Genomic DNA, 14,597 nt, shown 5'->3' with positions numbered 1-14,597 from the left:
GCCATTATAGCCAGCAATTGGCTTCACTCTATAGAGAGTGTCGTGTGGGAGGTTCTTGGAATGCATGCCTGTGAGAGATGATATTGGCAATGAATCATACGGTATCACTAGCTCGGCACAATAAGGTTATGAAGATATTTCCAAGTTTTTTTTTTTTTTTTTTTTTTTTTTTTTTTTTTTGCTTGGTTCCATAAATGGTAAAGAATTGATGAACAGGCCAGGGAATAAATCAGAGATAATATGCAATTAGTCACTTTTGGCACTTCTGTTATACAATGGGGCCCGCTTTTCTGTTTGAAGCACTATCTATATCCTTCTGGAGGTAGTGAAAGTCAAGGGCATTATAGGATATATTTATAAGAAGCATAAGACGCATGTACCACATAACTTTGTGAGGTAGAAACCATCTGTTTGTAGAAACATCTTTGGTGCTTTGCAGCCACAGTTGAAAGATGGAGAGCATTGTCGGGTTGCTATCTACAACTACTTAGATAGAGTTCCTCAAGGCTACTTAATTGTAGCTTCAGTGCCCTTGTTACTAGACTGTCCTACTCAAAATTTCTCAAGGACCCTTGACTCTTCACCTTTTAAACTCTGCTCCATATTATGGATCTTTTTGAAAATCAGTCTAGCATTTAAGATGAAATATTCAGGGTGAAGAAGACAGAGGTCAGCAAATGAGCCGACCCCAGCATAACCCTGTCTCAAGACAAACAAAACCATCTGCAGCAAGCCAGCTTGTGCTCCTCATCAGAAAGGAGGTGTACGTTTTTATTTTTCTGTGTGTTAAATCTAAGGAGGCTGGCGTGTCTCTCCCCTAGCCATCGCTCTGCCTATGGTTCCCTAGCATTTCTGCCCAGCCCTCTTGCTCAGCTTCTGCAAAGTAGGTCCAGGAGCCTGAATGGCAGGCAGCATGCTTAGATAGCCTTCAGCACGGCACTTCACGGAGCCGGGTCACCTTGACACACAGCGGGCTGGGTGTTGTCGCAGCCAGCTTCAGCACATGGTTGGGAGTGCAGCCATCCTGCCCGAAGCTGGGATGGAGAACTCCTGGAGGCTGAACTGTCTGTGGAGGTGAGAGAGGCGAGTAAGTGTTGTACACCATACACGCGGGAACGGAAGGGTAGGGAAAGGAATAACACAAATGAGATTATACTGATGTGTCCCTGAGAATCATATCAACGTGTCAGGATTGAAAATAACTATGGGATGCTTTAAACTGACACGTTTGAGGTGCACATCTGTTTTTTAGGCTTTGAGATTAGTTGTTATGGCAGTAGTGGCAGCATACAATGTCAGCTGTTTCACATTCAGATATCATAGAGGATGTGTAGAAGAACTGTGAAAAATAAAAGAACTTAAGAAGCACCATTTATTGGGTGCTTACATTGGGCCGGGAACATGAATCATCTGATTTATCTCTCACTACTCACCCCTTCGATGTAGGTATTGTTGTAATCTACATGGAAGAGAAAAGCAAGGCTCAGAGAGGTTAAGTAGCTTGATCAAGGTCACCTAATTAGTTAATGGCTGAGCTAGCACCTCATGGCAGGTTTCAAAGCATAGATTTTTGTTCTGCATGCTACTCAGAACTAAGTCTCAAGTATATTATGAAGTAACACTCAGAATGTAAAGTTACAAAATCTCTAGCAGTTTTAAAATAAACTATAATCATTAAAACACAGATTTCAATGTTCATGAGACAGATTTTAGTGGCAACACTACTTCATTACGGAGTTGAATATGGCTGCTTCCTTCAAATCATTTGACTTGATAGTGGTTGTTGAGTGTTTATACCAGTTCACCTCAAGGTTTTGCCAGTTTTTAAAATTTGAAACAAAAGTACCCATGTTTGGGGGGAACAATACTATTCTAGCCTTATTAGGAAGGGATTTTAAATTGAGGTGAAGATTAGATTCTTTGGCATTAATTCCATGTTGTCACAATTATTTGTAGCTGGGAAGGTAGCCTTATTACTAATAAAAATCACTAGAATGTCATAATTTTCAACATAACTGCTTTAAATTTTTTTTTAATATTATGTATTTTTGAGAGACAGAGATAGAGCATTGATGGGGGAAGAGCAGAGAGAGGGAGACACAGTATCTGAAGCAGGATCCATGCTCCAAGGTGTCATCACAGAGCCTGACAGGAGGCTTGAACTTATACTCGAACTCACGAACCATAAGATCATGATCTGAGCCCAAGTCAGATGCTTAACCAACCGAATTACCCAGGTACCCCTAACATAACTGCTTTTAAAGGGTAGATAGGAAGGTCATCTGGGTGGCTCAGTTGGTTAAGCATCTGACTCTAGATTTCAGCTCCGGTCATGATCCCAGGGTTTGTGAGTTTGAGCCCTACATCAGGCTCTGTGCTTACTGCCTGGAGCCTGCTTGGGATCCTATCTCCCTCTCTCTCTGTCCCTCTCCTGCTTGTTCTCTCTAAATAAATATACATATATACATATATGTAAAAAGAAAAAAAAACAAAGGGTAGGCAGCAAAAGTTCTCTGAGTGCTAGGCAACTAACTGACATTTCCAAGAATTGGGAAGCTGTTTAGTTTCTAAAAGTGGTGAGTGTTGTTCTTACCTGTGCATCTCTGTTCCTGCTGTAGCATCCCTGTTAGTGTCACAGTCAGAATTCAAAATTGAGAAACTACCAGGATGGCATTTGGAATATGCCACAGACTCCATGGAGTGTGGAGATGGAAGGAGATAATAGAAGGCACATGCAAACAGTCTGATACTGAGGTTTAGACTCTGGCATTCTTGTCTTTATGTCTTGGGCTGTTTTGTCACGTTGCTTTGCCAGCCCTAGCCCCCAGCCAAGTTCTCTATTTCCTCACTCTGAGAAACAAAAGCCTTTGTTTCTCCTGTCTCTTAAGGGGAGGAGTTTGAGTTGGCTGTAAGCCCCATTTAGCATGGCCAATCCATGAAGTTTTGCATCCTGTGTAAAGGTCTGAGTAAACTCCAGGATATGGGAGTACACCCTGGACTCTGCCCAGAGGGAATTGTGTCCCACTGACTATATAACCTTGTTGCGTTTGCATCAGTGTATGGTCTGTTATGCTCAGAAATGATTACTCCTTTAATTATAGAATACTGTGATTCATAATTTGTATTATTAAGAATGTCCTAATTAATTATATGTTGTATGCTGCCACACTTACTATAGTCCATACCCCAACAAATAACTCACTTTGTAGATTTAGAATATGAGGAATAATAGATGAGAAAATAATGTTGGTGACAGAGGCATAATTTATTCATTCAGGTCCGTTTTCAAGGTATATTAGAAAGGGCACCAGAAAAAGGTCTATGCCTTTCCTCATTGAATATTTTATTATCCTTTACAAAAATAATGCTTGAAGAGAATTTCAGAGAAGAGAAAATTTATTACAGAAGATGACAAGTATTTTTCCTCTTCTTCTTCTTAGGCCAGAGAATAGAAAGACAGTCTAGAAATGTATGGAGCACATGTAAACATATTAACAAACATCTGCTCATTATTGAGAACTTACTCTAACAAAGGGTTAAAACATCGCTTCTCACCTTCCCAATGAAATGGCAGTGCATTAGTTATCTATTGATGCCTAACAAATCACCACACAACTGAGTGGCTGAAAATAATAATAATCCTTTACTATCTCTGCTGGTCTCTGTTGTGGGGCTAGGAATTTAAGGGCAGTTTGGTGGTTCTGGCTTAGGGTCTCTTCCGAGGTCGTCTTCATTCTCCTGTGCGATGTCTTATCTGGAAAGATTCAAACACCTCTCTCTCCAAATGGGTTCTCCACATGGCTTCCCTCCCCTAGTAGACTCAGGGAAGCTGGCCTACTTACATGATAGCTCAGAGGGTCATCCCTTCATGTCTCTAAAGGAGAGATCTAGGCGACAACCAAATCACCCTTTATGACCTGATCTCAGTAGTTCTGTGATGTGATCTGCACCACACTCTATCTGGAAAAGCAGCCAAAAGGTCTGTGGAAGTTCAAGAGGAAGGCAAATTGATTGTCTCTTAATTGGAAATAGCAAAATTCTAGAAGAATAGATAGGACCAGAAATACTGTTGTGGTCTTTTTTGGAAAATACAGTGTGTCATGGGTAGGTATTACTATCTCTAAAGATCATCTAACCTGGGCCCCGGTGAGCTAGAGAGCGCCAAAGTCACCGGGTAATATCTGGTTAAAGTGGCTCGGACTCACAGGGCTCTATTCTTCAGCTCCGTCATCCACTGCACTCCATGCCTCACTGAAATCCATTCTCCCAAGAACCACTTCAAAGGGCATAAAACCTCTCCCATCCCTGACCTCACAAAAGAACACCTTTAGAATATCCAGACTACATCACTTCTATTTCTCTAATCTTTATCTGAGCCAGAGGCCTGATTTCATCATCTTCCTTCCTGCTGCCTTGGCTGATGAAAGCAGTGAGTAATAGTGTCCGAAAAATTTTAACTTCTTGTTTATGCCCCCAAATTTACGTTGGTAGATATGCCCAACAGGCTTATGCAGAGGGATTATCTGCTGTGTGCATTGTCACTTAATGAAGGACACAAATGCTCCCGGATGAAATTATAAAAGAAGCTACAGGAGAGAAAATGAGAATCCAATGAGGAACAAAGAGAAATTAATGCTTAAGTGATGCCAAATTATACTTTATATGATTATATTTTATTTTAATAAAAAGGGCAAAGCTGATACTTTCTGAAAATAGATCTTTTAACAGTAAATATTCCTATGAAGTTTGCCAAGCTATTTGAGTTTTATTTTAAAAATTTTTGTACATTTCTAAGCTAAACAAAGTACTTGAAAGATTATATGGACATTTTAGAACACTGGCCTTAAAAATAGAAGAGAAATGGAAATCAAGAATTGATTCAAATAAATAGATATTTAACATTCAAATGTTATTTAAATCTGGGACTTCTGTATAGATCTTCATAGTCTAAAAACAAAAACATGTTAATAATTTCTACCTAAAACCTTTTAGTAGTTTTTCCCCAAGTTTAATTGGGTGTTTTTATATTGGGGATGAATTAGAAAAGTAAAGTCTGCTTTTTTCCAGAAGCCCCATCAGAATGGAAGACATTTATAAACTATAGAAACGTCTTACTAATTTATAGCTATTGGTTTCTCATTCTATGACCAAGAGAAATGAAAAGTTCAGAAAACCACAGATTATTTGATTTATTCAAGTGTGCAGAGTTAAATATTTTGTCTGAGAAGGAAAATGCTATTAAAAAATTACCAACACATATCATCTTTCTAGAGAAGTTCACCACCAGACCGAGCCAACAGGTAAAACTTCATCAGTTTCCATCAGTTTTCCTATCTTGCGACTCGGGATCTCACACAGCTGCACACGTCCTTGCTCCCTTCCTCTTGCTACAGAACAGATGACTTGTCTGACCACCTACCTAAAGTCAATCCCTTCACCGTTGTTCTGAAAACTGTAGATGAGCTACAAAATACAGTGGAAGAATGCATTCTTGGTATGTGTATCCAGGGTTTTCTAGGGATCCACAGCACTTCCAAAAAGGCATTGTTTCTCATATTGCTAACATACACTGGTATTACATATTATTTTTTCAATGCACATTATTGCATTTAGTATTACTTCTGAGACGAACGCCACATACCAGCTTACATGGAGCCTATACCTGTGCCTTTATTGGCTAGTTCTGGTTTGATACTGTATCTAGTGTCTGAGAAATTTATTTTCATATTGGATGAGATGAGTAACTATAATGGTGTTTCGTATCTTTGGCGTATGTACTATGTGTGTAATTTTGTTGAAGCACTTTCCTTGTATGACACCATGTAAATTTGGCAGTGATCCTATGAAATAGGTGGCATTATCCCTGTTCTACCAGTGCCAAAGTGGCGGCCCAGAGAAGTAAATTTCGAAGCGCATGAAGCTAAGTGCTAGAGCCAGTATTTGAAACCATTTACTTCAGAACTCGTGCTCTTTCTTTTTTTGTAGAACTCATGCTGTTAGTTACTGTAAATGGTATGCTGAATAATAGATGTAAACAAAGTCAAAATGGCAGGAAAAGACCATACTTTTTGCTTATTGTCAATATGTTAAAAGGTCAGTATGTTAAGCACTAATGTATCTGCTTCACTAGTTCCCCAAGTATCCTTCTTCTCTTTATAATCTAGTGATGCTAACTCAGGGCTTTCTAGGTTGTATGGATATTTCATAAACTGTTTTTAAGCAAAATGGAATTGAAATGAACTGCCATTTGGTAACTTGGCTTTGCATAATCCTCTTGACCATAGTTTGATTTTTGGATTCCTTCGGTGTGTGCTGTCGGATTAGGCACATGCTAACCCATCTTGTTAACAAAATTAATGGTGCCCGACATCGCTAGGCATTCACAAAGTGCAGTTTTTAAAATGAACTTATTATAAGGTATTTATATATGCAGACTTTGTGTTTTTAGATTATTGAGAAAAGAGAAAAAATATGATTGCTTCGAGCACTGTGGCAATTCAAAATTGTCCCATAGAATATAACATCATGATTTTATTTTGGGCAGACATGTTAAGCCTGTAAGCCAACATTATTAAACCATGGTATCACAAATTTTTTTATGAATAGAAAACATGGTGGTGGATATAGAAGTTTATAATAGTGTAGCCAAAAAATAACAAACTTTGAGACACTTTCACACTGCAGAACAAAAATCAATATTCAAGGCTACACTTGGGAGAATTTCGCTTAAGATGAGTCTTATAAAGTGTCTTATTCTATCATATCTGTGAATTAATCTTTGTGCAAATATTCAATTTAGTTGTACTGGAAGCACAGTATCAGGAGGAAAAAAATGATTCAGCCCCATATCAGATTTTTTATTTAATTATTTTTTAAAGAGAAGGATCATTTCCCACATAACATATTTCTTCTATTTTATTCTTATGTCAAGTCAAAGTTATCTTCTGAGATTAGGTATTGAAATAATGGGTAGAATGAAGGTGTGAATGATTTGAGACATGTCAATGGACATTCCTTGAGTCTGAATTATCAATAGTGCTATGGTTAAGTCTGTGTTTTAAATTGGTGTCTTTGGTTTCAGCTTAGGTCATGTTCTCATGATTCCTGAGTTTGAGCCTCTTCATGGACCCTACCGGGACTGCTTGAGATTCTCATTCTCATTCTCTCTCTCTCCCCTTCTCCCTCTCCCTCTCCCTCCCCGTCCCCCCCTTCCCCTCCCCAATTCATGCTTTCTCAAAATAAATAAACTTAAAGAATAATAAGTAAATCTGTCACTTTGAGTATAAGGAAGAGGTTGTATGTAAGAGAAAAGATTTTAGGGTCCAGACAATGAATCAAATACCTTTCCCAATCATTTAGAAAAGAAAAGCGATATGAACTACAGGTTGCAGAGAGTAGATCAGTTTTGGGAGAAAGTGTGAATGAAAATAACAGGAAATATAAAGCAATAGGGTTATGAGGATTACACAGATATGAAGGAAAAACTTTTGCCTATCCCACATCCATTTGTTTTTCTCCTGAAAACAATAGCCCAAATCACTCACGAAAAAAGACTCCCTTTCTTCCAGTAGATGAAATTCAGTTTACCCTTGGGGTGTGATATGTCAGACTTGACATATCATGGATCCAACTGGGATGGACTGGTGCCTGTGTTGATTAAGCCTGGTAGAATAAAATATAAATCTGCTGAGCCTATGATGTAGAAAAGTCTGACAAGTTATGGAGAGAGATAATTTAAGTTTTAGTATATTTATTTATTTATATATTTATTTATTTATTTATTTATTTTAGTTCCTGGACCCACCCCTTTCTGAAGCCATTATGCCCCAAACATTATTTTCCTTGTTCTTTTTTAAAAGAACATAGTTGAAATTATCCTTTCATCACTTGTAATATCAGGAATCTTGAATATTCCATGAGGCTTTTGGGTTTTAATTATTTCCAAAGTTTCTGATGAAAAGCATTATGGATAATGTAATAAGATGTAGGCCAGAGATCTAGAATAGAAGATTTTTATAAGTCTTAGAGTTTTTATTTTTAACATATTGCAATACACATGATTTATTTTGCATTTTGCTTAAAGGTTTATAAAATCTGAATTGAAGTTTCTTATAACAACTACTTGTACCCTTGGCATTTGAGGTTTTGCTTAGTATATTATATATGTCTTAATCATAAACTTTTTGACCAAATAACTTTGTAATCTATGCTTTTTAAAAACTTGCATTTATGTAAGACATTATAAAATTAATGCTGATGAGAATAAATGGAATTCTCACCTAAGATTATCTATTAATTCAAGAAATAAAGTGTATATTAGAAAAGTGAACTGAGAAATACTAACCAGTAATGTTGTGTTGTTGTCTTTGTAGATAAACAAGTGCCCTAGCCATCATGATAATCTTAACTGTGAATCTAACCAAAGTAAATTTGTATAATGTTTGACCAAGAGACAGGGGACCACTTGAAAGTTGCTTTCTGTAATCTTTGTGTTTTCTTTATATTTTAACATACACAAAAAAGAATATGGGCTATGGAATATTGTATTTTAAAAAATTTTTATTTATTTTTGAGAGAGAAGGAGAGACAGCATGAGCAGGGGAGGGTCAGAGAGAGAGGGAGACACAGAATCCGAAGCAGGCTCCAGGCTCTGAGCTGTCAGCACAGAGCCCGACACGGGGCTCGAACCCACAAACCGTGAGATCATGGCCTGAGCCGAAGCCAGATGCTCAACCGACTGAGCTACCCAGGCGCCCCTATGGACTATTGTATTAATTTATATCAAAAGAGGAGTCTGTTAATATGTTCTCATATGGGAGATTCTTCTCTACTTGGCTTCTCTGTGGCTGTTGCTTAGTTATTTAATTCTATAGTTTGCTGGAAGAAAACACTTTTTGTTAAGCAGAATTTTAAAAATGAAGCCAAATTAGGTATTTAGTTTAAGTTCAGTGGACACACTGTTTTTAATTTTAACTTAAAGTGAAATGGAATAATTTATGATGTTCATTAAATATAAATAATTTCTCCAGAATCCAAAATCCTAAAAATGGTTAAGGTAGTATTTCCCTTTGAAAATCTGTTTTATCAAATAATAAAAGGCAACATAAAGATAATCAATTCAATTGTAAATTAAATATATATATAGTGTTTTTATTTCATCTTTAATTTCTATAGTTTCTACTCCAGCTGTTTGGATAACTTTTCTTGTATCAGTAGACTACAGAAAATCTGTCCATTATTATATTTTTCCCTGTGAGTAAGCTCTTCATCTTACTGCTATTGATTGCCAGGTGATTTTTACATTAAGAAAATAGATACTTGCTTTGTCTTTTGATTTTGAGTATGATGGATTTTCCAATGCAAAGTGTTTTATTAATTTTTATGTAGGATAAGTTATTAATCCTTAACTTTATGACCTCTACATACAATTTCATACTTATGAAAGACTTCTCTCTTCTAAAATTATTCAGATTTTCTTCCAGATTTTTTCCAGCATATTTTCATTTAAATATTTGATTTTATACATTTGAATCACTGGTGTGTGTGTGTGTGTGTGTGTGTGTGTGTGTGTGTGTGTAAGATAGGTTTCAATTCAAGTTTATTTTGTTCTGAATTTCTCCTACTTCTTCCAGTGTCATTTGTTGAATAATCTATCTTTCCCCCACTTATTCGACCCGCCATCTCTTGCATCCCATGAGAGCATGCACACTGGCGAATATGAGCTCCCAGAGCCGAGGGGTATTTTTCTAAAAGTTTTGTTTTTGTTAATGCTCTATTACTACCTACCATTCACGACAGAACAATGTCTGGCTCAATGAAGATGTTTAATAAATGCTGAATGAGCATATGCTGCTTGTGTAGGGCACCATATAATCTGATGTATTCAGCTTCCTTGAACTTCCTCATATGCCCCAGAATATTTTCAAATGCAGATTCACATGAAGAGTATAAAAAACAGTGAATGCAATGAGTAGTTTTTCTGGCCCTTCAAACGAATTTTCCTAAGCTTACCTTTGGGTTTTCACTGTTTCACTTTTTCTGCTGAAATATTCTTCTCATGTTTTCCATAGTATTAAAAACTCAGGGAAATTCAAGGACAATCCATTGGAGGAGTGTTTTCAGCCTTTGGAATCCAGTACATAGAGATAGGTGATATTTCTATTCACTGGGAGACTCTTTCCCTTGGAGGGCACAGGGTCGTGGGAATTCCCAGGGCTGGGACATACGGGTTACTCAACCCCTTGCATTCCTATTCAAAGTAGCCTCTTCAGAGTAACTTTCTCCTGCCTACACATGGAGACCTTGCCAATGTGTTATCAAAAATAAAATCACTTACTGGTGTTGGTACTTTCATCCTTAGAATCAAATTGCATAAAACGTGCCTGACAACAGAATGAGAGGCAGTTGTGAATACAACCATAGCAAGAGGTTACCCACTCTCTGTGACACAAAGCTATAGTGAACCCACTCGGTAGCTGGGCATTCCGGTGCAGTGTATATCCTGACGTTTCCTTTAATACCCACAACAATCTGCATGCGCCAAGAAAGATGAAATTGCCTGAGATTATTTACCTTGAAAGGGGTAGAGTCCAAAACTGGGGTGGGGGCTTACCTGACTGGGGAGACCAAGCCCAGGATAGTGGGCTATCCTTCAGGTCCCTTTATGTATTGACAATAATCCAGAGGTTCTACCCTTTTTGACTCTTAGCTTTGTTCTTTCATTGAGATAATAAGCAAAGCTCTGAGAAAGAGCTTGTCTGGAACTCAAACATGTTTCTGAGTTTGATATAATACATTATTAAAATAATACATGAAATACTAAATAATCTATGTATTTTGTGATGTAAACTTAAATGTAGAAAATGCCCTGTTCTTCTGGACTGTGATTTTTACTTGTATTTCCTTGAGTACTGAACACAGTTTAGGCCAATGCAGACAACTCATTTTAATTCTTGAACATGTCCTGTCATTCTGGAAGAAAGACTCCAAAATGCAGGATGGTTTTCTTGGGCTGGGCGTGGTGGTGCTTCTTGGAGCCACAGCACATGGGAGCTGTGAGATCACTGGTGGGATTGGCTGTGAAAAGTGAATGCACAAAGACTGAGCTACAATAGTGAAGGAAGCATGGTAGATCCAATGTGGCCAAATGGCAACATTTTTAGCGCTCTCTAAGTATATCTGTATTAATTTTTCTGAGAATATATGGATATTTTTAATGAAATTAAGTATATACCTTTGAAAAACTATTGTCACTGAAAGAAATTCTGTGTTTAATTTTTATTAGATATAACTATCACGTGAACTCTAAGTTTCCAACCACAGGAATTTTTTTTTTAATCAAAGTCTTAAAGTGAATGGAATGCATTTATTTAGCATCCATACTGGCCTGAATAGCTGCAATGTGTATTTATTGTTGGTTCTATACAATTCCCTTTACGTGGTACAAAAGAGCTTTTTTTGAAAAAATCTATAAATGACCCTTTACAATCACATTACTGAACACCTCTTCACATCTTTTGTGGTATTCACAGTGTATCTTTGGATATATCTATTCAAAGTTGATGAGAATACCTTTTCCATCTACTTCATTCTGTTTCTCTGAAAACATCTCATCACTGCGCAGTACATTCGCATTCATCAGTAATTACTTGTACACTGTCCAATTTGTATCCTGTGAAGGCTTATGGGAGAATAATTGCTGCACTATGTCAAGAGAAGGATTTGGCTGATGCTGGCTTACAAAAATCCAAGCATTCTCCCACTCACGAATGACCCCGAAATTCTTACTGGCTTTAAAATGTCTAATTATATCACTGCCTTTCTATAGAGATCATTTTGACTGAAAATTATTCACTTCTTTAATCCAGCCTCTCATAATTATTCCATTTTCATAGCTGCCCACACTTTATTCTTCCCCTCACCTCTTCCTTGCAGTCACTGTGATATCCCTGGTAATTTGAAGAAAGCAGTCAGGCCAGCCATTTAGAGCTTGGTGAGCAAAAGGTTCTTCACTCTCTCTTCTGCTATTTTAGTTTCATTGAATTATGTTCTTATTGTGTTGGAGGAATATTATTCAGGCTAAGGAATGTAGTCACAATAATTTCTCTTTTTTCTTTGGTGTGAAACATCATTTAGATGTTTAATCACCTGAAAAAGCCATTTACTGCTTTATATACACCTTACCTATGAGCATAATCCTTTAATTATTAATTGAATTCATAATTCTGGACTTAAATATGGCTCTGTGTTTGACGGTACCAAGTGTTACAGAGTATCTATTTCTTAATCTCAAATAATTATATGTAAGTTTTTGTTTTCCAAAAATGTTGAAAGCATATTAGATTAACTTGTCGGTATTCTTTATGGATAATCAGTAACTTGTTTTATCCTATAGCTGAATTTATTTTATAGAATCTAATTAGTAACTCAATTTCCTTTTCAAAATCATATAAAAGCTATTCCTTGCTTTATACTGTAGGCTCTCTGTGGTGTCAAATGAAGTGCTTTCTCCTCTGATGAATTTTGGGGAAAATTGGGAAATCAGAAATACAAGTCAGCAAGTGAATGAATTCCCCAAAGGTCGTGAGCTGCCAGTTGGAGGAGTCCAGGGAGAGTGCTATCGTGAGCCTGCCTTCACTCTCCTTTTCTCCCATTGTCCAAATTGGCACAGTCCTCCTGAGGAAAAGATTTGAATTTTGAGAGCAACGACACAAAACACCAATCCACACCATTGCCTCTTGTTGGACCAAAGGTAGAGGAAATGGGAAATCTGTGTGATCAGAATTTTTGACAGGTTAGCTTCTCCTAGAACACAGATGTTGACCAGTATTAAATACCTCCAACCAACCAATCAACCCTTCACTAGGGTAGGAGACCAGGGGTGGTTAAGGGACATAGTACCTCAAGGAAGCAAAGAGTTTAGCAAAGCATTTCCTTTGAAGTTTTGGAAAGATTTTAGTGAAAGCTTTGTTTTGGAAAAATTTTAGTGAATCAGTGTTGGGCACTTGCATTATATAATAAGTATAGAGTATAAAATATTTCTCTCATATATGGGTGGTTTTAATGGATTATCTTTAGGGAAAACTGATTCTCGATAATTTGACTTCCTGTGAAGTGAAGTTTTTACACATGTAAAACAAAACTGGAACTATTGCTCTCAGCTTTTTCCAAACTGTGGTGTCCCCAGGATGGCAGTGCAAAAGATGCTCCCTTGCTGTGCGTATAGCTAGGGGAATGTGGCCTTTATCATTCACAAATTGAATTTAAAATGTATTTTTCTTCAGTTATATTTTGAAACACATGAGTCAATCATTGATGGGCTTGAAAATTAAATTCTATACATTTCAAACATACTCATTATAGTCAGGTTGTTCCAAGAAGAAATGGATGAATTTTGTATAGCATTCTATCATAATCAGAGTTTTGAAGCTTCAATACTTGAAATTTCTCTAACAATTAACATGTGTATTCGTCTCTTGGGGAGACAAGAACAGAGGCTCACCTTAACTTTGTGGAGATTCCTGGAGCTTGTGAAAATCCTGAAGAGTCTGATGGAATCTGGAGTTAAGGCCTCAGAGGGTCCCTCTCACCCTTCCCCTCCCCCACCATCTCTATCTCTATCTTTCCCTGTCACTTGCACACACTCATGCACACATACCCCATCATCATCTGTGACGTGTTTCTTTTTCTATAAGATCTGACTTTAAAAAAAATTGATTTTGCCCAGTCTCACTTCTTCCTTTTATCCTTGGCGAAGAACTGTGGACTCTACCTTAAAAAGCTTGACTTTTAAAGTAAATAACTTAAAAGTGTTTTAAATTACCAAAGAAAAGGTAAGCCACGCAAGGAATAAATATAGGTAAGTTACAAAGCTTTCAGAAAGATTTCCAAAGTGTGTGTACCTGTCTATCTGTAGACTTACTTTCTTGGGTTGTGTCTATTTTAGTAAAGAGGTTTTAATTCATCATACCAGCTCCTCCTCTTGGTGATTCTCCAAGTAACATAGGTCCTTCCTTCATGAAATTCTTTAAAATTAATGTGACGACCCATGGAAGAGGTGGATTTCAGTATTTTTCATACACATTGTAGTGTCTAGACTATGTGTTCAAAGAATAATAGGATATGCACACGTTCTAGATATGACATATTTATGTCCAAATTAATTTTAAATAGCTTATAAAAAGGGTGCTTATTTTAAGCAAACACCAATTGACTCCAAGGCAGAGAAAGAAGATCATCCACACTATAGTAAGGCTGGAAGTCGAAAGTAAGAAACTAAGGCTGTATTTTCTCTTGTCTGTAGAGGCACTTGGCCATGTTCTTTGTTTTCTGTTCTCTCTTTTCTCCCCTCTCTTACCTCTGTGAAGTTATATGTACAATTCTTCCCTATAATTCAGGTTTTTAATAAATATTTTCCCTATTTTTTGTTAGAGAAAGAGCAAGTACAGGAAAGGGACAGAGAGAGAGAGAGAGAGAGAGAGAGAGAGAGAGAGAGAGAGAGAGAAAGAATCTCAAGCAGGCTCCAGACTCAGCACAGAGCCCTGTTTGGGGCTCAATCCCATGTCTCTGAGATAATGAACTGAGCCAAAATCAAGAGT

The 14,597-nt window shown here is 37.2% G+C and overlaps 3 long non-coding RNA genes across 4 annotated transcripts in view; 1 reads left to right on the top strand and 2 right to left on the bottom strand.

Annotated features, from left to right (window-relative positions):
* Window positions 1-14,597, top strand: part of LOC115290514 — a 483,865-nt gene that overhangs the window by 24,621 nt on the left and 444,647 nt on the right. The window lies entirely within an intron of this gene.
* LOC115290513 lies at window positions 739-4,278 on the bottom strand. Its single transcript, XR_003908159.1, has 2 exons — window positions 4,206-4,278; window positions 739-1,066 (listed from the first exon to the last, which is right to left on the bottom strand). It is a non-coding gene; the product is annotated as an uncharacterized LOC115290513 (long non-coding RNA).
* Window positions 3,380-3,908, bottom strand: LOC115290515. The gene is made up of 3 exons (XR_003908163.1): window positions 3,843-3,908; window positions 3,556-3,754; window positions 3,380-3,461 (listed from the first exon to the last, which is right to left on the bottom strand). It is a non-coding gene; the product is annotated as an uncharacterized LOC115290515 (long non-coding RNA).

Source organism: Suricata suricatta, chromosome 4 (genome assembly GCF_006229205.1).
Source record: "Suricata suricatta isolate VVHF042 chromosome 4, meerkat_22Aug2017_6uvM2_HiC, whole genome shotgun sequence".
Classification (NCBI taxonomy): domain Eukaryota; kingdom Metazoa; phylum Chordata; class Mammalia; order Carnivora; family Herpestidae; genus Suricata; species Suricata suricatta.
This window is presented reverse-complemented; position numbering and strand designations above follow the sequence as displayed.